Genomic DNA, 25,142 nt, shown 5'->3' on the forward strand with positions numbered 1-25,142 from the left:
GATGCGAAGTGGTGCCTTAAAGGAAGATGCGGCAGCGCGCGTCCGAGGAAGTGCACTTTTCTCAACATCTGAAAAGAGGAAGTGTTTTGAGCTCTTGTCTGCGGTAATGTTAACCATAGGTTACCTGTGTGATAGGACCCCTAAAACCTTTTTTAAAAGTTAGGAAGACTGGAACTTTGGAATGCTTGGATAGTAACCGCACCGCTCATTAGATGGAGTTTTAGCTATCGATGAAAAGCTTTGGACTTATTTGGTCTTATGTTTCCGCAGAACTGCAAATGCTCAGTGATGATTTCTGATAGCATCCTTGGTGTAAATATCTCATAAAGCAATCGTTCCGATAATTAATCGGCCTTAAAATAAAATGATGTCTTGCACACAATATGTGGGAAGAACCTACATCAAAGCACCCTTCATGTGGGCGATTACAGGGACCTGAGAGCAGCAGGGAGCCAGGCCCTGGGGGAGTTCTCCTGTGCCCTGCTCCGTGCAGGAGCGTCGGGAGAGTGGTTCAGAACCACGGAGAGGGCAGAGCAACAACACTGAATTACAGACACTTGGATGAAGTTGCAGAGAGTGTAGCTCAGACAAGAAGATAGACAATGCTCACATTTACATATGGGTAATGGGTGATAGATAGATAGATAGATAGATAGATAGATAGATAGATAGATAGATAGATAGATAGATAGATAGATAGATAGATAGATAGATAGATAGATAGATAGATAGATAGATAGATAGTATAGCATAACGTTTGTTTTTGTGTTCTTGTTAATCACTTGATTAACTCACATAGGAAAATCAGAAAGCCTCATCGATGTCAAAGGGATCACCGTGCAGCACTGTATGACCAACAGACCTTGGACAAGGCATCACTCTGTAGAAATAAACAAACTAATCCATAGTCTGTTACTTGTAAGACCTTCTCATCTTACATTACTGCTCTCAGGCGACGGGTATTTAGATCACGTCGTCTTGGCATTAGTGGCAGAGGACGCTGTCGTGCTGTGCCTCTTTAAGAGCTGTAGGCAGTGCTATCGGACTGTGAAGCGGGGCGAGGACAAGCGCCCGCGGACCGCAGGGATGTCAGTCGCTGGCTTTGAGCGCAGCGAAAGAACAGACAGGTCTCCTCGCCACATCAAAAAGACCCGATTTGTCCGCGTTTTATGTTGTCGAAACCGCTCGCCTAGTCTCTTTTGGCGGAGAGACGTGTTTTCTCCTCGCAGAGGACGCGCAATCTGAGGTGCGCTCTAGTGTAAAGCAGTGTGCACTCACACCGTCGGCTACACGCGTTATGCGGCAAGTGGCCAGCGCAGCAAGCACTGAACAGAGCAGATTGGAGATAACGGGATTAGCTGCGTTATACTTACACTCGGTGAAGTGATCGTTGCACAACGAAGCGAATGATCAACGAGACAAACGTTTGGCTTCCAGGTGCCCGAAGATCGCCTCTGCGCTGTTTGAACGGAAAGCGAGCTGAGACCGTGGTGAAATCGTGTTTCGACGGAGGTGATCCAGACAGGGCTTTCCCCTGTCCGTAATACCAACTCTTCTGAAAGCACCGTTACTTCAGGTAACCAGTTCCTGTTTACATTAAAATCAACAACACATCTGAAATGTGAATGTGATAAGAGATGTATTCGACTCAAATATCCACTTTGAGTCGTAAAGCAGAGTAGAAAAAAATACCTATTGCCTAATTCATTTTGGCTAACCATTCTGATACATGCGGAACGATATTTAAGATTTACCAGCATGGCTATAGTCAAACATTATTCCAAACAAAATGTTAATTTCGCTTTTGGTGTTCTGTATTAAATCAACAGACTCGTAACAGATAACAGGTAACAGACTAGTTGTCTCACCAAACTAACAGTGAGACACTGGTTCATAATTCCACTAAAGAGGGAGGCCATAATTTCACACTATCTGTGTTAAGGCACTCACCTCTGAGGTCGGCAGACGATCAGATTGGAGTTTCGCTAATCCAGTGCATCTATACTGCTTTGTTTTAATCCCTGTTACATTTAACGTACTGTTTTCTTACACTGAAAAAAAAGGCTGGGACCGGAACATCATGCTTGTGTCATGTCGCCTGTTTCAAACAGGAAACAAATAATAATTTTCTGTAATCTAAATGGCACGACAGCATCTCCACCGAGCCCGTTTTTAGTTTAATAGTTTATTTGAAGAGAAATCTCCTTATTTATGACAGCTTTGCTTCTGTCTGTTCCGCGCAGTGCTCATGAAGGGCAGCGAAGCCTGCATCTTTTCTCTGCATCAAACACGAGCGTCAAAAAGATCGTGGCAATTTGCATGTGTTTTTTTTTTTTTCGCTCTCCCGGAAACCAAAGTAACCCGTGAACACTCCCAAGCCACTTAAAAGGTTATGTAAACTTGACCGCCTTGAGGTTTTAAAGGGTTGACCTTAAATGTGGTCAAAACTGCTGTCAGTTTGTACCGTCGCAACAGCAGTGTGCCATCTCCATTGTTAAGCACAGTGCTGCAAGTTTAGGGAGCCTGTGCAAGAGTAGTGCACGCTGTAGTCTGGTGGTCTTACCCAGGCCTGCATGCTCCCAGCACGGTTCTGATACGGGGTGCTCAGTCTCACACACTCTGCTGAAGTCTTGCTTTCTGCGGTTTCCCCACGAGACCGATTCAGAAATGTCAGGCGGCCATGAGAACGGAGGCTTCTGAGCGTGGGCTCTCTCATTCTCTCATTCTTCCTGTGTGGCTGCCTCGTTTGTGAGTGTTTCTCGCTGTTTCCATCTCTCTCTTGCTGGGTTTGTACGGTGTCTGAAATGTAATTAGAATCTGTTAATGCTTCACCTCAGTTTTTTTTTTATTCCGTTCACTGATGCATGTACACTCCGCCTCTCTCTCTCTCTCTCTCTCTCTCTCTCTCTCTCTCTCTCTCTCTCTCTCTCTCCCTTGTTGTAAATGTATGCTAGGTCACAGTTTACATAGTGAAGTCATAGGGCACAGGGACATAATGAACTAATGGAAGAGTGCATCCAACACCAGACATGGGCGCTTCGCCTCAGTAAAGTACTGACCCTTGCATGTTCTGCCCTCTGTTACGCAAATAGATCTCCTGGAAGCTTGCTCACCTCCCACACTGTTGGACAAACAAAAATAAACAAAAAGTAGCAAAGCAACAACATTAATAATAGTCTAATAGAAAAAAAAATTGATGGCTTATTGTCTAATAAATGCATTAATAACTTAAGAAACAAGGGCTCAAATAAAACCCTCCAGAAAACACACACAAAGCTCACAAAGTAGCAGGCAAAAAAGTAGCAAATTACATTGATTTAAGCATTATCTTTTACATTTCTTTTTAACATTGAGAATAATTTCAGTGCAGCCATCTAACTTGTAAATGTTCACACACACACACACACACACACACACACACACACTCACACACACACACACACACACACACACACACACACTCACACACACACTCTCACACACACACACACACACACACACACACACACACACACACACACACACACACACACACACACACACTCACACACACACTCACACACACACACACACACACACTCACACACACACTCTCACACACACACACACACACACACACACTCACACACACACACACACACACACACACTCTCACACACACACACACACACACACACACACACACACACACACACACACTCACACACACACACACACACACACACACACTCACACACACACACACTCACACACACACACACACACACACACACACTCACACACACACTCTCACACACACACACACACACACACACACACACACACACACACACACACACACACACACACTCACACACACACACACACACACACACACACTCACACACACACTCTCACACACACACACACACACACACACACACACACACACACACACACACTCACACACACACACACACACACACACACACACACTCACACACACACACACACACACTCACACACACACACACACACACACACACACACACACACACACACACACACACACACTCACACACACACTCTCACACACACACACACACACACACACACACACACACACACACACACTCACACACACACTCACACACACACACACACACACACACACACATAATGAATCAACATGCCCAGGTTAGGCCTGGAAATGCATAAGGGAAAAGGTCAGTGGTGCAGATCAGAACACAAGAAGATTAAAGCCACGCAAACAAAAACGAAATTTAAGCATCAAGTAACTGTCGAGTGATTTCATATCACCAAACACCTTTAATATTTAGTACGTATGGCTGTTGTATTGTGCAGCTATTTGAGACCATGAGACTCACTTGATGGTACAAACTTACCAACCACCTCAGCTTTCTTCTGAGCACCTCCTGTCCTCTGATCACTCTGAGCAGTCCAGAAGCACTGAAGCACAGTGTGGCCTCTGTATTGGACATTTGAGGGCCCACTGGAGCTTTAAAGATTTGAGGCTGTGAAGGTTGGGAAGCTTGACCTCCACAGCAGTAGCCGCTATCCCATGTGTGTCCACGGTCAGCAGTGGTGGCATTCAGCTCTCAGCTCAATGGATAGTTCATTGGACTCAGCCATTGACATTCCACTAGCTCGGTGGTTGTTGTGATTATGTGGGTTCGGAGGAGCTCGAAATTCTTAGAATGCCCAAATGTCCAGAACAACTGTCTGTGAGCTGTGTCCTGTTTTGTGTTTCCAAATGAGTGGATCTAAAGTGAAGAGAATTGTGTGTGTGCAAATGTAAGTTGGAAATGTTGAGATATCTTGGTTATGCTCTTATGCATGGCTGTGTTCCAAATACTATTTAGGACACTGTTGTCATGCACCACAGGCCTCATAGGGGCTCACACCACACGTGTCACAGTAAGGTCAAACCTCTGCTGTTACAAGGTCACAGGTTGTTCCAAACCAGGGCTGCACAGTCTCTGGCAGCAGGAATCAATCAGCACCGTCCCGGAGGGGGCACTTTATCCAAGTTCTCTTCAGACGCGAGGTTGAAAGTCAACGCGTCCTCCACCAGTCGAGTGGCATTTACCGGGTAGAGTCAGAGCCAGGATTGGTTATGCCTCTTTTAATTTGCTCCCTACTTTGGCGGTTCTGTGGGTTATTCTATGTTGTATATCCGGTACTTGGTTGTGAGAGTTATCGCAGAGTGTGCTGTTCAGTGCAATTGACTGTAGGAGTAAAGTACATGAATTTCACATAAACCTCAGCTGGCATGTCTTACCACAGGTGTTAAGTGAGCTCCTTTCTCAGTCGGCAGGTTTCTTTTTGTAAACGGCTCACATAGGTAAACAAATTAGCATCTGGATTTCATCTGGCCTAGGTTTTTATTGTAATCTAGACATGAACCAGTTTATTTTTGCACCATTAATTTCTTGCTCAGACAAATCATGGCCATTTGGCTTAAATCAGTTAAAAGACATCTGCATAGTTTAAATGCATGCTTTCTATTTAACTGGCAACCCACTGGCTTGGCCTGAGATGAAGAGGTGTGTGTGTATGTGTGTGTGTGTGTGTGTGTGTGTGTGTGTTATCAGCAGAGCTCGGTCTGAGTTGAGAGTGTTGGGAGCAGTGCTGTCTAATGGACAGTGTCCTCAGTCATCAGGTTGGTAGCTGCACATCATGAATGGCCATGAAACTGGCTCACCCTGCTTGTGCTCATGTGATCAGGAGTGCGTGCGTGGTACAGAGAGAGGGAGGAAGAAAACACTCCGCTAAAGGTCAAAAAGACAGTCAATTCCAAAACACACCCAGTTTAATGACAAAAATGGACCTTGTGGTATCGACGCACCGGTGCCACATTTGAAACACTGCTCTTTCAAGCCAGCTCGTTGGTTGGTTGCAGTAGGAAAAAGCTTTGACTTCATTTTTTTTTTTCACTTCCCTACACGCCTTATCCTCGTTAATCACTGCATGACCTGCCGCAGCACCTTGTTGATCAAAATGCAGTGAGGGAGTCTGCTCCAGGTTCACCACACTCATCTCTCAGTCTGTGCATGCCACGCTTATCCTTATCGTTGCACTCGAGAAGTTGCACAGGTATTCCCGTAATCCTCAGCGAGGCTGACAGGAGTGTTAGCGTGCAGGAGCCACTTCAGGGAAGAGCGATACGAGAACAATGGAGTATCGCGATATTTATAGATCCAACGATTTCATTGCTGAAGTTGCTTAAGTGGGCTGCCGCAGGTGGCAAAATAACATCCCTTTTTCAGAGAAGTCACCTAGGGAGATATTGTCTAAAAAATGTTCATGGTATTTTACGATGTAGATTCATAGTGTAATGTATCCATCTATACTAACATGGAACGTTCAGGTTGTGTATTCCGGGATAACTTTCATGAACACAGGTGAGAGAGTACGGACCACAGGCAGCACATTTCACTGAGCTGTGGATAACAGGGTAGGACAGGGGTGAAATCCCAGCTCCAGTTCCCCCGGAGATGCTTAGCACACACCATTACACCGAGAAACGTACTGCCCATGAGACCTCAAAGCCAGAAACCGCAGGCTTGTTGCTCTCTGCGGCTCCTCCTCGGTCTCTTTCTCTCTCTTCATCTCTCTCTCTCGCTCACTCACTCACTCTCTCTCTCTCTCTCTCTTTCTCTCTCTCTCTCACCCCCAGTCACTCCCTGGAGCATAGAGGGATAATCCCATACGGCGATTTTGATCAGCTAGGCGGCCGCAGGAAAGCTGCAAGCACCTTTGCCCGATTCTGTGACTTAGGCTCCAATGCTTTCTCAGCAGAGGGGAGGTGGGATGTAGTGATCGGGCAATTTCAGGGAAAGAAGAGGTATTGCCAAGGACAGGAATGTGTGAAGGAAAGTATGGTGTGAATGCTTATTTTCAAGGAGATACTTTCTTAATTTTTCCTGTTCAGTCAACCTGTGTGGCAGTGCTATTGTGTTTTTATATTACTATTATTATATTATTTTGGAAGCCCAAGCTTGAGGTTGAAGGAAGCTACTGTGTTTAGGCTGATGATTACACTCCTCAGCTGTGGATCCACTGTGTGTGTGTGTGTGTGTGTGTGTGTGTGTGTGTGTGTGTATACAGCATGTATATTTGTGCATTTCCCTGTGTGTACAGGCATGCATGTGCGTACTGAAGTTGGTGACTTCAGGAATCCCCCCATGTACTGAAGGGTCCGGGGGTTTCAGTGACACTGCCGGCCCTAAAGCCGTGACTGATGTGCCGTGAAGAGCCAATGGCCCTTCTGATTGATACCCGTGGTTGGAGGGCTCTACAGGATCGGCCTGAAAACTGGCCCACTTAGAGGCGTAATGGAGGACGTGGATTTGTTGCCGTGCGGGTGATGGATGTGGGCTCTCAGTGAGCAACAGCCTGTGGAAGGAGCGACAAAAGTGGCACTGCGCGAGCCATAATGGACACATCCCAAAAAGGGAATTCTAGTGAAGTACGCATGCTCACTTGTCATGACTCGAACCAGAAGCCCCAAAATGCAGAAAATAGAACTGAGGCCATGGGGGATTTTATGGGCTAAATATTGTACATGTCAAGGGAAATGCCTGTATTAGACACATAATGGCAGAGATGGATTTCTTGTTGCATGTATGATGAATCTATGGCCATTACTGCTTAGGGCCCAGGTCCGGAAGCTCTGTGAAACTGGCAGTGATGGATCCGTAATGGTGGACGTCTTCTTCGGTGCATCATCATAACCGTCATCAGGCAAGGTCGGCATGTTGGATAATGGATACGTTATTTCCATCCTAGCGAGAGCCAGGACTGCCAGTGGGGAAAAGCTTTTGTGTCGCTCTCACATGACAAGTCACAAATGAGCAGCGAGTGCCACTTCATAGCTGGCAGGTGAAGTGTGTGCTCCTTGTGATCTCCTAACGAGACCTGGAGACACGTTCCCTTAGCAAGACCGGAAGATATGTGTCTCTTTTACGAAACAGTGAGAGCAGCCTCGCATAACGCGACTGAACGTTAATGCAGCCCCCAGCTGTCTGTGTCGATTCCTCCCCGTCGGTGTGGCAATTTAAGTTAATGCTGAGAGTCATAAATGAATGCTGAGATAGAAAGTATCTGGACCTAATTATGGATGCATTGTCATTGCATTATGGATGCAAGTTTGCTACTTTTTGATTATTCCAGTTGAGCTGCAGCCTTTGTTGACGAATGGCTCTGTTAGTCTGTCATTGCGTTTCGTACCTCTGTTTATACTCTTTCAGCAGCTTCATCTGCGGTCCTGTTCACCTCCGGTCTTCTTCAGCATTGATAAATGATAAGCAAGTTACTGAAAGGGCTTGGGTAATTGGAGAATACAGAGAAGGACGGACACGCAGGAATGCAACAGACGGAGAGGCGGTGTGCGTGTGTGTGTGTGAGCCAAAGATAGTGGAAAAAAGAGACATAAAGAAAGGCAGAGAGACGGAGAGAGAGAGAGAGCGCGCAAGAGAGGGATAGAGGTCACCGAGAACGCGAGAGAGTGTGGGTATTGGTCGTTGTGAAATGGAAAACGGCAAAATTTGAAAAGCGAGTCAGGAAGGTCGGGTTAGCTTCAGGACACTAATTAACTGCTCCGAATAAGGCGCCTTCTCGTGCTAGTTTGAGCTCTTTGGTTCAGTCTCAGACTGGACTTTGACAGGCAACTAATCTAGGTTTAATCAGGAATAAAACTGATGTGGGTTAAACAAAACGCATTTCCCTCATCTATGATACAGCTAAGCACAGCCTTGGAGGAAGTTACCACTCCTCTGTAGTTTCTCAGTGGGCTCGAATACATTCCAGTCGGACAGATGCCCACGTCTTCAGAACCTCTGCTTTTTGCGAACAGCGTAGAAACTCACAGTGTAGTCCTCTACGTAACAGTTATAGCAACAGTTATATTGCATTCGATACGGGCTAATGGCTGTTTGCCTGTATCACATCCCAGTCGTTTCTAAAGTTTTAAATGTGGCTATGGGAACATATTTATAGGTAAAGACAACAAAGTCAAGATAACATAATTAAAAGTATGGTTATTATGTTTCATTGGGAAACATCTAAAGATACACATGTATTTGAGTAGGAGGGTTAAGTTTCTCAATATCGAAACAGTCAGTTAGCTTGTGGTCTGCCTGATTATAAATGACTGGAAACTGCACTTATAAATAACCTTTGTTGAAAACAACAGCTGTATCCTTTAATGATTGGTTAGTCCTTTATATCTCTTTCATTGTTTGCTCAGTTTGGTAGTGCCCTCTCCTCTTACGTGGCTGAGAGAGAGAGAGAGAGAGAGAGAAAGAGAGAGAGAGAGAGAGAGAGAGAGAGAGAGAAAGACCGAGAGACAGACAGAACTGTTGAGGGAGAGATATAGTGGGTTAGAGGCCAATAAGAATATGAAAGACACGGAGAAACCGTTGTCATGATAGAGAAGAAATAATTGAGCCTGAAAAGACGCCAGTGGATGAGATAGAGAAGGTCAGGCTTGCCTGTGGTCTGGCAGGGATGCTAATCAGCTGGTCCAAGCGCCGGGTGGTATGTGTGTTCCCTCTGGAACTTGCCAACGGGCCGTGATCTATGGATACGTGGAGCTGTAAGGGCCACCCTGTCTCTACGACTTGCCCTGGACTACTGTGAGTGCACAGTCAACGTTACAGACCCTGTTCTCACCCGTAATGGCATCAGTGTCGCTGAACTGCAGAACAGCAAAAGGTTGCAAGTCTAACGGACCGAACCGGAAGACAAGAGATGGGGGCAGCGCACGACGGCGCACAGTCCGACACAGGAGATGACGAAGACCAGAGTTAAACCCGGAACGCAGCCATGTGGAGCCTCATCAAACAGGGAGTAGACAATTGGGCTGGAGGGTGTTTGGTTGTGAAATTCTCAGCTACTCTTGCAGTGTTCTCGTGAAGCTATGCTAATTCTGCCCCACAAAGCCTCGTTAATATTAAGCACACAGTTCACCAAATCCTATGATGTTCACTGTATTACGATTAATCCCTCTGAATTCAGTCCCATATTGCAGTAATTAACGCTTCCTTACAGTTGTAAAGAGTGACAATCAGCATGAGACGAAGAGACAGACACTGTAAACAGTGCTGGTGTGGTTCTTTGTCTCTTGGTCTTTCTTTCTCTCTCTCTCTCTCTCTCTCTCTCTCTCTCTCTCTCTCTCTCTCTCTCTCTCTTTTGGTCTAAGAGAAGCTTTTAGGCCTGCAGGCTGTGTTTGATAATGCACTCATTAGACATCTCTAATTGCATTCCAGTACTACCAGGGTGAAAGTTAAAACGCAAACAAAAAATGTTAAACAAATATACCCGCTAGGTGGTGAAAATATCTCTAACATGATCATTGAAAGCTGTTGAATATACCAAAAGATAGAAGACAGCTTTTAAAGCCCTGGAGTTTTTAGATCAATTTTATGAATTTTTTATTTTAGTATATGTAAGCATCTTTAGGCAGATTGTGCCATCTCTACAGGAATTCTGCTTGCGTGCTGAGTTTTTGATGCAGCGAGTTGCATTCAAAGAGCATGAGACGTTCTCTCAAAGAATCTTTCTCTACCCCATTTACAGCAAGATTCCAAAAACCTTCTAGACAAAACAAATAAAAACTTGGATTTATAACACACCAGCGATCTATTTTCCTCCTGCCACAAAGCGAACGCAATGAAACAATTTCTCCAGTGATGATTTTCCAGGCATCTGCTCCATACATAACGAGCCCCAGTGCACACCTGGGCGAGACGTTCCTTGTTTCTCTATCCCATTTCCTTCAGGGAAAAGCGTATCTGTGCTAGTGTACGCATGTGTAAATATGGAAACATCTATGCATGGTCATAAATTTTTCAGGGGTGAAACTTTCAGCTTGTAGTAACCAGTGCTTAATGGCTAATAAAACTGTAATGAGGTGTTTTATTGTAGCTACTGAAAAATCTGGCCATTAGCTGGTAATTCATGCTGTTCCCAAAGGAGTTGCAGGTAGAACATCTTAACCCTGCGTCTGAGCCTGAATGGCTTGATTTACTGTTGATATGACTTTATCACCAACTGAAAAGGGAAATTGAGTAATATCTAAGCAGTCCTAGGAATTACCCTACATTCAGCCTGTGTGTGTGTGTGTGTGTGTGTGTGTGTGTGTGTGTGTGTGGGTGGATGTGTGGGTTTAGTGTACGTTTGCCAGATGTCTGGTTTTAGGCCAGACAATTCGATTTTTCCGCTCTGTCTATCTGGAGTGAACTGGTACTTGCTTTCCATTGGTCAGTGTTACTTTAGCATGTCACTGGTTCATATACATGTCAAGCAGATACTCTAGCAGTTTAACACTTTGCCTCACACCACACCTACTAAATGAGTCAAGCACAAAGATTTATGGGAACTTTACAAAAAGACACCTGTGAGCGTGAACCCGTCCTGCCAGCTTCTTTAAAATGCCTCTACACATCCTGCAGATATTGCATCACAATACAGTTTGGAATACAGTTGGTTCTTGTTTAGAAACCTAACAAATAATTAACTTTTGACATAGCTGTGTGTTTTAGAGGCCATGTTTCCCCTCAAGCTCTGTACTTGTGCACTCCAAGTGTACTTTGTGTAGTTGACTGAGACTCATCTCACACATGTACTGAGACTATAGACCAGTAAAGGTGTTCTCCATTCTTTACCAGCACTGTCCAACCATAGCCTGGAGAGCTGTGGTGGTGAACGGGAGCGAGACAGTCAGCCATAGCCTGGAGAGCTGTGGTGGTGAACGGGAGCGAGACAGTCAGCCATAGCCTGGAGAGCTGTGGTGGTGAACGGGAGCGAGACAGTCAGCCATAGCCTGGAGAGCTGTGGTGGTGAACGGGAGCGAGACAGTCAGCCATAGCCTGGAGAGCTGTGGTGGTGAACGGGAGCGAGACAGTCAGCCATAGCCTGGAGAGCTGTGGTGGTGAACGGGAGCGAGACAGTCAGCCATAGCCTGGAGAAGTGTGGGAGAGATACTGATCTGTGGTCAGCAATGGCCCACTGCACTGGAACGTGACTGGCTTCGGAGTGGCCACTCAAATGTATTGACGATGAGGGTGGAAATGTAAGGATGATAAGAGAGGATGAATGTGATTGAAGCAATTTACATTAGGGCCAATGTATAGAAAAATAATGCTGAGTAGAAATAAAAAAGTGATACCCTGGAGTAGGAGATTGATCTGAAGTAGACAGATTTTGAAAGAGATCAAGTCTAATAATTAATTTGAAGGTCATATGAGGTATGTGGTACTAATAACAACATAATCGTGTCTCTTTTTTTCTTTCACTCTTTCTCAAGTCTTCGTTTCACCTCTCACATTTCTCGCTCTTTCTCTTTTCCTCCAGCATTCTCTCATTTTCGTCTTATCTTTTCTCTGAATGCATTAGCCCAGTTCCCTGTCCTCCCATCACTTTATTTCTCACTGACTTTGACTATCTCTCTGCCTCCCTCTCCATCCTCCATCCTCTATGTCCCTGTCGCTCTGTCTGTCTGCCTGTCTCTCTCTCATTCTCTTAGAAGGGGTAGTGGTGTTATGTGTCTGTGCCGCTCATATTTTATTCATGTTTTAAAAGGTTTCCGAAGGGAGGCTTTGGCAGTGCCTGCAAGCACACAGTGTCTCGGACATCAGTCAGGCACAAACAGGCACACACACACACACACACACACACACACACACACACACACACACACACAAACACACACACAGCGTAAAGAAAAATAAAAAATGTTTTTCTCAACTCTCTTCTCGTCTGCAGTCCATTCATCCCTCGTGTTCCCTCTTTGTCTTGGTCTCATTCTCTCCCACTCTCTCTCTGTCTGTCTCTCTCACTTTCTCTCCCACTCGATCTCTCTGTCTCACTCTCTGTCTCACTCTCTCATTCTCTCTCTCACTCTCAGTCCCACTCCTCTCACTCACTCTCTCCTTCACCAAACTGAGATCAGGTGTTTTGACAGTTCTTGTATCCACAACATCCCCCACAGCTCAGCTGGGCGTAGAGAGCTGTGTCGTGTCATGCCGTGCCTTCGCTCTCCGTTGCTCTGACGAGACGGAAGGCTAGTCAGCTCTGCACCGGTCGCCCTTTTGGAGACGTACAGCGAATGAGAGGGAGGGTGTTATGTGTCAGTGACCAATCATAACTCTCATCAGTTACCTCTTCTCAGCCTCCTATAAAAATGTGTAAAAGACAAAGACTCCTGCAGATTTTGTACGTTTATGTAACCAAACCTGCGCTATATAAAGTTCTAAAAGAAGAGAGTAAAAAATGAGTCTGTTCAAGAGGCTGAGTGGTCATGCCAAATAAAAAAGTTTGACAGTAACCATCCGGGGGCCGACCCGAGCGATGATTCATGCAAGGCAAACCTAACGGAATGAGCCAAGCTTTAGAATCTTGGAGGGCAGTTTGACCTAAGAAGAATTCTCAACCCCACCTCCTGTTAAACCCCGCCCCAATCCACCACGCCCTGCCCACAATCCGCGTACACTGCTTTGCTAATGCCTCACTGCCAAGTGAATGAATAGTTTTACTGTCCACGTTAGCGCAAGTCTGTGGGCGTGCACTTGCACGAATCTTTGCACTAGTTCTAAACAACGCATCTTTTCAGCATGTGTGAGGAATGCAAACTGAGCGGTGACAGAGCCCCCCTGGTGAATGCGCTAAAACTTTTCAAACTCATTCCTGTGTGAGTGCAGCAGGCGCTATAGCAGTAACTGTGCAAATGAAATGACTGCGTGTCACTGTATGCCAACGGCAGTGGGGTGGGCAGGGTGGGGTTTTATGGGTAGTGCGTATGGGGCAGGAGAGAACTTCAGTGACTAATCAGCAGTGATGGCTCAGAGCAGAGATGGATGAGCATTTAAGATGTGAAGGGGAGGTCAGGGCATGTGCTGTCCATGAAAGAGAGAGAGAGAGAGATTTCAATTCTGCTGTACTTATTCTCAAAGATCTGTTCCAGTTGCATGGTTGTTTTTGTTATGTAACACATCACATTAACCCTGTAGATGTATTGTTATTATGTTTGGCCTTAAGTGGATAAAACTCTTATGTGCCTACATCAGTACAACATCGTAGATTAGAGACTAGAGTTATCAAAGAGTATAGAGTAGTCCAATAATAAAAAAAAACAAAACAAAACAAAAAAAGAAAAATGTAGACACTGAGGCAACCCTCGGCGAGCCAGCTGGACTGTTCTAGACTTTTTGAGCATCGAGCATTCAGCTCACCTTCCATTTTTCTCAATTTAATGACCTCAGTCTTTTATGGGCAAAGCGGGCATGAGATATGCCTCATGTCTGCGCAAAGAAAATGCTGTGTCACTGTAATGGTAGTAGTAAAAGGCACCCCCAGTACCTTCACTGCAGCTCGGGGTCTTTGACACAATAATAAAATGTTTGTGGAGGCCGTACAGACAACTTGCACTGGCGGGTATTCGTGAGTGGTTGCAGTCCGCCGGTAACAGATTCCAGACGGTTTCACCAGCATGCAGCTGCATAAACGATGTGTGGTGTTGCCCTAACGTTACGTCTCTTTCTGACATTATGATCTGACGTTAAATGACATTTAGTTTTAGTCAACCGTGGTTCATGGTAATGGAAGAGTCGTAAAGATTTGTGCGTCTGTAGTCACGCCCTCCTTCAGAGTTTGAGCAGACAGGCTGCACGTCAAATGTTATCTTCTAGAAATCATTTATTTTATTCATTTCCCATTTTGTATATACACAAAACAACTAATGGCTGTGTGACTGAAGTCAGTTTTTACTTAGTAACGCGATAATACAGTTTTGGTATGAAAAACCAAAACTGGATATCAGCACATTTGGAACACTCAGATTTTCAGATCAGAACTGTTGTATAATATTACACGATTATCTACCATCAAATGGTGTTTCTTCAAACCTTACATTATGTTATAATGTTTATTGATGTGTTTCGCTCCAACGCTCTTTAAGATCTAAGTTATGTACTGTTTTATTCTGGTTTTCACTTTAGATGTCTGCTGTTCATAGCACAACAGCGTCTTATTAAAACCAGTGGGGTTTGGCACTGTGTACTTCACAAGTTAATGTATGTGCTTGGCTCACTTTCCTGGTGAGCCTGCGTGAAGTTGGCGGGAAAAGGCTCCAATGTTTGGGGAACGAACTTTGCGTCAGGCTTTTTAAAACCTCGTTAAGGTGGTACAACAGGATCTAGTGATTGACAGAAAGTGACTCCCTGGCTACTCTCGGTGTTTAGTCCAGAGACTTCTATCACTCCATTTGGAGTGTCAGTGATGGCTGTTATATAGTTATATAGTTATGTAGTTATATAGTTATATACTTAGTTATATAGTTATATAATTGTATAGTTGTATAGTTATATAGTTATGTAGTTATATAGTTATGCAGTTATATAGTTAGTTATATAGTTATGTAGATATAGTTATATAGTTATGTAGTTATATAGTTATATACTTAGTTATATAGTTATATAATTGTATAGTTGTATAGTTATATAGTTATGTAGTTATATAGTTATGCAGTTATATAGTTAGTTATATAGTTATGTAGATATAGTTATATAGTTGTGTAGTTATATAGTTATGTAGTTATATAGTTATGTAGATATAGTTATATAGTTATGTAGTTATATAGTTATATACTTAGTTATATAGTTATATAGTTGTATAGTTGTATAGTTATATAGTTATGTAGTTATATAGTTATGCAGTTATATAGTTAGTTATATAGTTATGTAGATATAGTTATATAGTTATGTAGTTATATAGTTATGTAGTTAGATAGTTATGTAGATATAGTTATATAGTTATGTAGTTATATAGTTGTATAGTTATATAGTTATGTAGTTATATAGTTGTATAGTTATATAGTTAGTTATATAGTTATGTAGATATAGTTATATAGTTGAGTAGTTATATAGTTTTGTAGTTATATAGTTATGTAGATATAGTTATATAGTTATGTAGTTATATAGTTCCCTCCATCCATTTCTTTGTTTCTTACTTCCATGTTGCCCTCTTTTTCTTTCTATCTTTATCTGTTTGACTTCTCTCTCTCTCTCTCTCTGTCTCTCTGTCTGTCTCTCTCTCTTTCTGTCTCTCTCTGTGTGTGTGTGTTTATATATATATATATATATATATATATATATATATATATATATATATATATATATCTTTGTCTGTCTATACAGACTGTCTCTCTTTTTTATATTTCTACTTTTTCTCTCTATACAGATGGTCTCTTTTTTCTTTTTTCCCCTTCCTCCCCTGGATTAGTTTCCCCTACATTTTTGGAATTTACAGAATGTGCTGTGTGCGGTGCTCAGCTCAGAACCTTCTCATTTGATGGGCCCAGAAAGTGTGTTTTACATCTACACTAATGCCAGATCAGAGACACGCTTACGCTACTGCTGAGAGAGGACAGAAGGAGAGAGAAAAAACAAGCATAAAGACAGACAGGTAGAGGAGGTGGAGGGTGAGGAGACAGACAGGTAGAGGAGGTGGTGGGTGAGGAGACAGATGGGTATAGGAGGTGGTGGGTGAGGAGACAGACAGGTAGAGGAGGTGGTGGGTGAGGAGACAGACAGGTAGAGGAGGTTGAGGGTGAGGAGAGATGGGTAGAGGAGGTGGTGGGTGAGGAGACAGACAGGTAGGGGAGGTGGAGGGTGAGGAGAGATGGGTAGAGGAGGTGGTGGGTGAGGAGACAGACAGGTAGAGGAGGTTGAGGGTGAGGAGACAGATGGGTAGAGGAGGTGGTGGGTGAGGAGACAGACAGGTAGAGGAGGTGGAGGGTGAGGAGACAGATGGGTATAGGAGGTGGTGGGTGAGGAGACAGACAGGTAGAGGAGGTGGAGGGTGAGGAGACAGATAGGTAGAGGAGGTGGTGGGTGAGGAGACAGATGGGTATAGGAGGTGGTGGGTGAGGAGACAGACAGGTAGGGGAGGTGGAGGGTGAGGAGAGATGGGTAGAGGAGGTGGTGGGTGTGGAGACAGACGGGTAGAGGAGGTGGTGGGTGAGGAGACAGACAGGTAGAGGAGGTTGAGGGTGAGGAGACAGATGGGTAGAGGAGGTGGTGGGTGAGGAGACAGACAGGTAGAGGAGGTTGAGGGTGAGGAGACAGATGGGTAGAGGAGGTGGTGGGTGAGGAGACAGACAGGTAGAGGAGGTTGAGGGTGAGGAGACAGATGGGTAGAGGAGGTGGAGCTTCACTCATTCCCTGTAGGCTGTGTTAGTGCCCTTCTGCTTCTGCTCATCCTGTGCTTACATCTCACTATTGACATCAGTGAACGGGGGTAACACAAGCAACTGTGTGTATGTACATACTGTGTGTGTGTACATACTGTGTATGTGTACATACTGTGTGTGTGTACATACTGTGTGTGTGTGCGCGTACATACTGTGTGTGTGTGTGCGTACATACTCTTGTATGTGTGCACGTACGTGCGTGTGTGCGGGTGTTTCCAACATGAAAATTCTAACTGCCAGGAAATATACATACACTTTTCTAAAAGTGAAAATAATAAAAAAAGGATTGGGTGGCTGAGAATAACCTCCCATAAATATGTTGTGTGTGTGTGTATGTGTGTGTTCAGTCTTAGAAATGCACCCTTTCAATCCTTTTTTTTTAATCTCTGTTTATCCACTTTGTCTGTGTCTCACTCACAATCAAACCATTTACACAAGGTGCCAGATATGTTAAATAGGGCATTGTCTAATCTATCGCCTATGTCAGTCACAATGGCTGCCTGGAGTGTCTTGTGCAATTATCTAAATGGACCGGGCTTTCTCACATATATGTGCACACGACACGCTGGATATGTAACATGAATTAATGAGGGCAGGGGAAAAATGTCCAATCATTGCTATTGTTTTCACCCAGGTGCCTGATCCATCTCATCATGTAAAACACTTTTTTGTGCTCTTTGATTAGGCAGCTCGTCTGTGCCACACATGCGCACACCGGCATGGCAAGCCAAGGCTCATGCTAGACTTTCAGTTTGGTCCAACACCATTTTTCTAAGACACTGACTTCGTTCTAAAGCATCATTTCACTCTGGAATTTACAAGGATTATAAAAGATTCTTAGGATATTGCGTTCTAGAACGGTATGTTCTAGAACTTGCTGAATGTGACTGACGTGTCTTGCGAGAAGGAGAGCTCGGCGGTATCGTCTTGCCCCCGAGCTGGAGTGACCCGTTCTCCCTGTGGTGCAGAGAAATGGGAAAGACTGAAACCAGCCAGAAACGGCACTCTGTTTCGTGCCTCAAAGAGATTCTTTGTCCTCACTAGTGTCTGGAGGACATCGTTTGACCCCTCAATGACAGCTTGGTCCTGTTCACTGACTGCTGCTGATGATTAGCCCATAGAGGACATCTGTTAAAGAGACAAGTCAAATTTATGTTGCTTTTTCACCTCAAATGTGGTCTGCTGGCCAAAGCCTGCTTGGCATACCAACTTTGTACCTCTGGTTTTCTATGGAGCTATTTACAGAGCTAACCTTCCTAACATGTCCTAACATCTAAAAAGGTGGATGTTTCATGTAATTTAATAGTTTTTTTTTTTTTTTTTTTTCTGAACATTATCTATATAAAAACTAAATTTTACCTATCAGTATCAGCTAAGGTGTCCTGGGCCTTTGACTGGTTGGGAAGAGATGTGGAGGTGGTCCTTCCTCCCTTTAAAAGCCCCTATAACATTGTAGGGACTGTGTCTATTAAACCTGACATCCTGAACACAGTTGAACGGAGGTGTTTGTTGGTTCTTTCAGTCCCACTCTATAATAACAGAACTGGCCATGTCTTGTAGCTGTTTTCTCTTTTAGGCAAGTACTTACCAGTTCAGCTTCTTTTGGCTGATGAACATCTTTAGCTGTGCTTTCTTTTGTTTAACTGCACTCTGCTCTTTTTGGGGTTGGTGCTATCAGCAGAGAGGGAGGTTTATTTTTTTTAGGCCCAGCTCTCCTCCCTAAAGTTGCTCTCTCTCTCTCTCTCTCTGAGACCTGTTTTGCAGTTCAAGCCACAAGCTAGCAGATAATTCCATTGGCCCACTTGTGGAGCCCCTTTTGCTTAGCACTGTGATAGCCCACAATAAAACATGACCACTGTATAGTATATGGATAAGAGGATTACAGTATTTTTCAGCCTTTTATTCCACCCTGTACACCCCCCCCCCCAAAGCCAACATCTGAATAGAAGTGGATGCTGAAGCTAATGGAGTGTGAAGCATTATACAGAATACAGTCGAGCACTGCCGGGCCATTGCTCCTAGGTTTAGATGTGTTGGGACAAGCCCCAGTTGGGCTCCAGGCTGATCCAGTAAGGGATGCTGTGACAGGTTTCCTACTGTTGCTTTTTGTTTGTTTGTTTTGTTAGTTTGAGATAGATGCTTGTTTCCATACGATGCAGAATCCCCATCACATTACCTGGTGCCTGTTACCTGCGTTCCGTTTTTTCCTGTTTGTGTTTTCAGTTGTTTCCTTTATTCTTTTCTCGTAACTGGTCCAGTCTTCTGTTGCATTCTGCTGTTTGTGTGTAATATAGCCATATAGCCTTTTATTCAGTCATTTTACCCAGCATTGATAAAGTCTTGATTCTCAACAGTTTTAACATCCATAAATGTTGTCCTTCCAAGCTTCTGGCTGCGGATTTTCTATAACTGGTTGATTTATTTAATTTGAATCAGTCTGTTGGCCCCACACATTAAACGGGCCTACATTAAACCTCATCTTGTCAACTGGGTTTTTAGTGGACAATGTAGACGCATACTCTGATCACAGACCTATCGTATTCCATGTTACCTTTTTATGTCCATCTCCCAAACACCATCAGTCCCTGTACTGCACATGCTCTCCTAAACACCTCACACAGCCAGTTCTCAGCTGCCTTTGGTACTACTTAACACCTCACACAGCCAGTTCTCAGCTGCCTTTGGTACTACTAAACACCTCACACAGCCAGTTCTCAGCTGCCTTTGGTACTACTAAACACCTCACACAGCCAGTTCTCAGATGCCTTTGGTACTACTTAACACCTCACACAGCCAGTTCTCAGCTGCCTTTGGTACTACTAAACACCTCACACAGCCAATTCTCAGCTGCCTTTGGTACTACTAAACACCTCACACAGCCAGTTCTTAGCTGCTTTTGCTACTACTAAATACCTCACACCGCCAAGTCTCAGCTACCTTTGGTACTACTAAACACCTCACACAGCCAATTCTCAGCTGCCTTTGGTACTTCTTATTTGGTTTCCATTACTGGGAATCCCCCTTTGGCATGAACATTGATGAACACTGATGAACACTGATGAACTATGTGCTTTATTCAATTCTACATGGACACTATAGATTCAATTGATCCTTAAAATGCAGAAAGCCCAAAGGAAAAATCAAGCCATGGGTCCAAAATGATACCGGTGTCCTTGAACAGAAATTCAGGAAGATGAAACAAAAATGAGACCAAGACCAAGTTTCAAGTCTCAGCACTCTCTCAAGGCTGCAAGAACAAAATACTTCTCTGACAATATCACAAAAGAAACTCTCACATTCCTAAAGCTCCATTTAACACAATTAATCCAATATTGCACCCTGCTGTTACACCCATTCCTGAGGCTTCTGCAAAAATATGAGGCTTTTATGAGATTTTTCACTGAAAACACTGATAATATAAGGGTACACATTTTACCCATGATCCTTCTGGCCTTCTTGTATGTTCTGCTTTCCTCGGTTAGTTTGAGCCAGTATATCTGTCCTATCTGAATTATAATCCTTTTAGTACAGTCTTTGACACTGTCTGTCACAGTATTTTCTTTGATCATCTGGAGTGTGTTTTTGGTATCCAGACTACTGCAGTGAAGTGGTTTGCCTCATAATGGGAAAACTAAACATTTTCTGTCATGATGGGTACCTGTAATTTCTCTTCAGCATCTATTACATGTGGAATATAGTGGTAGCTCAGCAGTTAAGTTACTTGACTAGTAATCTGAAGGTTGCCCCACCACTGCCACTGTTAGGCCCTTGAGCAAGGTACTTAACCTCCAGTTGCTTAAGTAGTATTCAGTAGTTGTAAGTTGCTTTGGAAAAAGGTGTAAGCTAAATGCTATAAATTAATACCTCAGGGCTATCTCTTGTTCTCATACATACTCCCAATTTATACCTCTTCCAGAACTCTAAAAAGTTGGATCACTGTTATGCAGATGATACACAGTTGGACCACCCACCTAAGCCGGGTGAAAGTGGCTCTCTGCAGCTCATCTGACTGTTTAAGAGTGGTAAAGTGCTAGATGTCAAAACATTTTCTTCAAGTAAACCAAGACAAGACAGGCATTGTTATATTTGGTACTCCTGGTTCTGTCAGAAATATAGCAAATTGATATGGAACCATTATCAGCTAATATGCACAGGCAAGCAAAATAAATACAGAAATAAATAAATCATTGTGTTATTTTCAGTTCCACTCTCAAGTTTAAAAAACAGTTCAACTGAGAGAGTTTTTTTTTCAGTTCAAGAGTACAGCAAAACTGAAACATACCCTGCGTTTTAAGGATCTGAAAACGGTCAGTCATGCATTTCTTCTTGCATTGTTTATTTCCATTCACTCTACTTAGGAATATTTCATCTGAGTTTATCACACCTGCAGATGGTCCAAAATGCAGCTGTGAGAATCCAGACAGGCACCAAAAAAGGGAGAGCATTACCCCTGTCCCCTGACCCCTGTCTACTCGTCGGATACACAGTGGAATTTAAGGTTTTTAAAGCTCCACATGGCATGGCTCTAAGCTATATCTCTGAACATATCAGCCTGCATTCCACCCTTCAATCCGATGTACAAATCAGATGGTTTTAGGTCTAAAGGTGATCGGGCTTTTTTTCTATGGCTGCTCAGAAAATTTGGAACAGTCTCCCATTTTTCACTGCAATTTATATTTTAAAGTCAAATTTAAAAATATGTTTATTTTCTGAGGTGTTTGAGTCTTTGTAAAGTTCATACTTTCAGTTGGCCGTTCTGTCACGGTTCTTTCTGTCTCGCCATCAGTCATTTGTTGTTTCTTAATCATTTTTTTTCTCCCAGTATGTCCGTCCCAGTTTGTGCCTTTCCCAGTTACCCTATTCATATTTCCTAGTTACATTATAAGTTATTTGTGCAGTTTTAAGTGTTTTATAGTGCTTGTTTTTAGCTCAATTCATTTATTTGTTCAAACCCATGTCTCATTTTAGTTGATCTAATTGTGCAGTACTTTGGTTGACAACTGCCGTCTTTTAAATGTGCAATTTACATAACACTGAAATTGAGGGTAATGTATCTAATGTAATTATGAAAGCACATTTGACTAGCATATGTCTCTTGATCCCACCCTCTCTGTGTTTCTCTTTCTCTTTGTCACTCTTTCTCTCTCCGTCTCTCACTCTCTCCATCTCTCCCTTACTCTTTTCTTTTGTAGTTCTCATTTGTGCCTCTCTTCCTTTTTCGGATGTCCTGCTGCCCTGATTGGACCAGTTCCGCTCCTCCAACACTCTTTGCTTCATCTCGGATATTTCGGCCTGTGCTGAGAAATCCCAGCTCGCCTACTGGGAGTGTGGAAAGTGCAGTTTTGCACGACGCGCTGCAGCACCGGAAGGCAGCGCGTGACGTCTCGTTTAGAGACCAGGCTGGTTTTCTTGTCGCAATCTCCGCTCAGTTTAAGGAAGCCAGGCATCGCAAACACCGTGGATGCTTTGGCGGATGTGTATCTGTCTTCCGGCCTGAAGCCATTTCAGTGCTAATTCTGGGCTGTGATTACAATTTCCTGTAACAAATTAAGGCGGAGAAGAAACCCAACAGTTTGTATTAGCCAGTCCCTGCAAAACTACTCAAACTATTTGTATACCTATGCAAACGCGTTATAAACATAATAAGCTTTAAAGTTGTACCTGGGTTAGACTTTAGCTAACTTTCACAAAAGCTACGCTCTCATTTTAGTTTACCCACACAATTCTTTTTATTTTTCTGATACCATAAGGTTTTGGGTACATGTATATATCTGGTCTTGTGCATGCAGAGGAAGAAGACTAGGAGGCCATAGAACTCAACTTGAATAATTTCACCATGTATATGCATCCACAAATGAATCTGTGAAAGTCATTAAATGGATCCTAGGTCAGCACTCTCATCATGAGAGCTCTAGTGCATAAAGCCCAGGAGCCAATGATTAAAACATATCAATATCAGAGGGCGGATCCAACATATGCCCATGGTCAGAATACCAACACAGTGTATATCATGAATATGTTGTTGGCAATACATGAACCGATGCTGGCCTTCCCTGATTGATGTTTCCAAATCTACTTTTATGCACATAAGTATTAAATAAGCCGATCACCTTTGTTGGCGATAAATAGCTGCTAAAATGGTAGAGAGCTTATGAGTCTGATTATCTTTTGGTAGAACCTTTGTCAAAGCAAATAATGTTCATATGGGTGGTAAATGTCCTGAAGGAATGCTGCACTCCACTGCAGCTGACATTCTCACTGCACAGTGAAGCGCACTAATGTTCATCCGAAACAAGTTCCACAAACCTGAAAACCTGCAAAGGCCTGCATTTAATGTAGAATGTTTTTACAAATGTATAACTTCAAGTGGCTGTAATAGGAAATGTCAGTGGTGTTTTATGTTTGGTGTGCTTATCTGTGTAATGATCCTCTAAGTAAGATGTGTTGATCTAAAACTACTTTCATATCAGTTGTGAGATTAGGGTAGTGGTAGCTCTTTGGTTAAGATACTTGACTTATGATTGGAACGTTACTGATTCAAGCCCCACCACTGCCAAGTTTACCTTAAGTAAGGCCTGTTGTTCAAGTTGTGCTCAGTCATAATTGTGAGTTGCTTTGGATAAAAGTATCAGCTAAATTTAAGATTATGTAGAACTAATTTGAGAATAAGGGCTGACAATTGGCAGCAAAAGTACATTATACTATATAACATGATATATTGTGATGCTTATGTTATATATTGTATTGTACTTTGATGCTTATATCAAGTTTACATTATATTGTGTCATATCATATTGTGATGCTTATATCATGTTATATATTATATTGTATTGTTGCTGCCAATTCTCAGCCCTTATCTCAAAATTAGTTCCACATAATCTTATGCATGATGATCTGAAAATAGTTTTAGTTTTAGATCAACACAGCTTACTTAGAGGATCTTTATTTTGTCACATTACACACACACACACACACACACACACACACACACACACACACACACACACACACACACACACACACACACAAGCAGATCACATTTGAGCACTTCAAATGCTGAAACAACTGGACTATTGATTCACCCATGCACTCAGTAATCACTAGGCTACAAGTGCCATTTTGGGCTGAATATGACTTTTGGTGCCTGGATTCAGTATTTACCTGGAGGGGCCCTGTGCCCTGATTAGTGCTCGCCTGTGCCAGCCTGAATGCAGGGCCCATTTCCTGCTGCACACACTCCCTCAGTGCAGTGAGTGCGTGAGGGAAAGCAGGCAGGTCACGGAGGCTGATGGAGGCTGGGTGAGGCTGGCAGAGGCTGATGGAGGCTGAGTGAGCCTGATGGAGGCTGGGTGAGGCTGGCAGAGGCTGGTGGAGGCTGAGTGAGGCTGGGTGAGGCTGGGTGAGGCTGGGTGAGGCTGGCAGAGGCTGGTAGAGGCTGGCAGAGGCTGGTGGAGGCTGGTGGAGGCTGGTGGAGGCTGGCAGAGGCTGATGGAGGCTGGTGGAGGCTGGTGGAGGCTGGCAGAGGCTGGGTGAGACTGGGTGAGGCTGGCAGAGGCTGGTGGAGGCTGGTGGAGGCTGGCAGAGGCTGGTGGAGGCTGGGTGAGGCTGGCAGAGGCTGGTGGAGGCTGGGTGAGGCTGGCAGAGGCTGATGGAGGCTGACGGACGCTGCCGTCTGCAGGTTACTGGGCCGGCGCCCGTTTGCTGGCCGACTGGTGCTCAAGCAGGCATGCGGGTAATTAACTGGAGGCTGGCGTGGTGCCTTGAATGGCGCATGCAACCTTCAGAACCTCCTGAAGTGAACAGGCTGGCATGAAAATCACAGCCTGAGAGGGGTGTGTGCGTGTGTGTGTGTGTGTGTGTGTGTGTGTGTGTGTTTGTGTGCATGTGTGTG

The 25,142-nt window shown here is 43.9% G+C and overlaps 1 long non-coding RNA gene across 1 annotated transcript; it reads left to right on the top strand.

The window, feature by feature from the left end:
* The first annotated feature begins 1,163 nt into the window (after positions 1 to 1,163).
* Positions 1,164 to 24,295, top strand: LOC145655623 (uncharacterized). Its single transcript, XR_014121652.1, has 4 exons — positions 1,164 to 1,576; positions 21,505 to 21,558; positions 21,642 to 21,749; positions 22,444 to 24,295. It is a non-coding gene; the product is annotated as an uncharacterized LOC145655623 (long non-coding RNA).
* The last annotated feature ends 847 nt before the right edge of the window (positions 24,296 to 25,142 follow it).

The sequence above is a fragment of the Electrophorus electricus genome, unplaced genomic scaffold (assembly GCF_041902795.1).
Source record: "Electrophorus electricus isolate QZ-2024a unplaced genomic scaffold, ASM4190279v1 Scaffold295, whole genome shotgun sequence".
Taxonomy (NCBI): Eukaryota; Metazoa; Chordata; class Actinopteri; order Gymnotiformes; family Gymnotidae; genus Electrophorus; species Electrophorus electricus.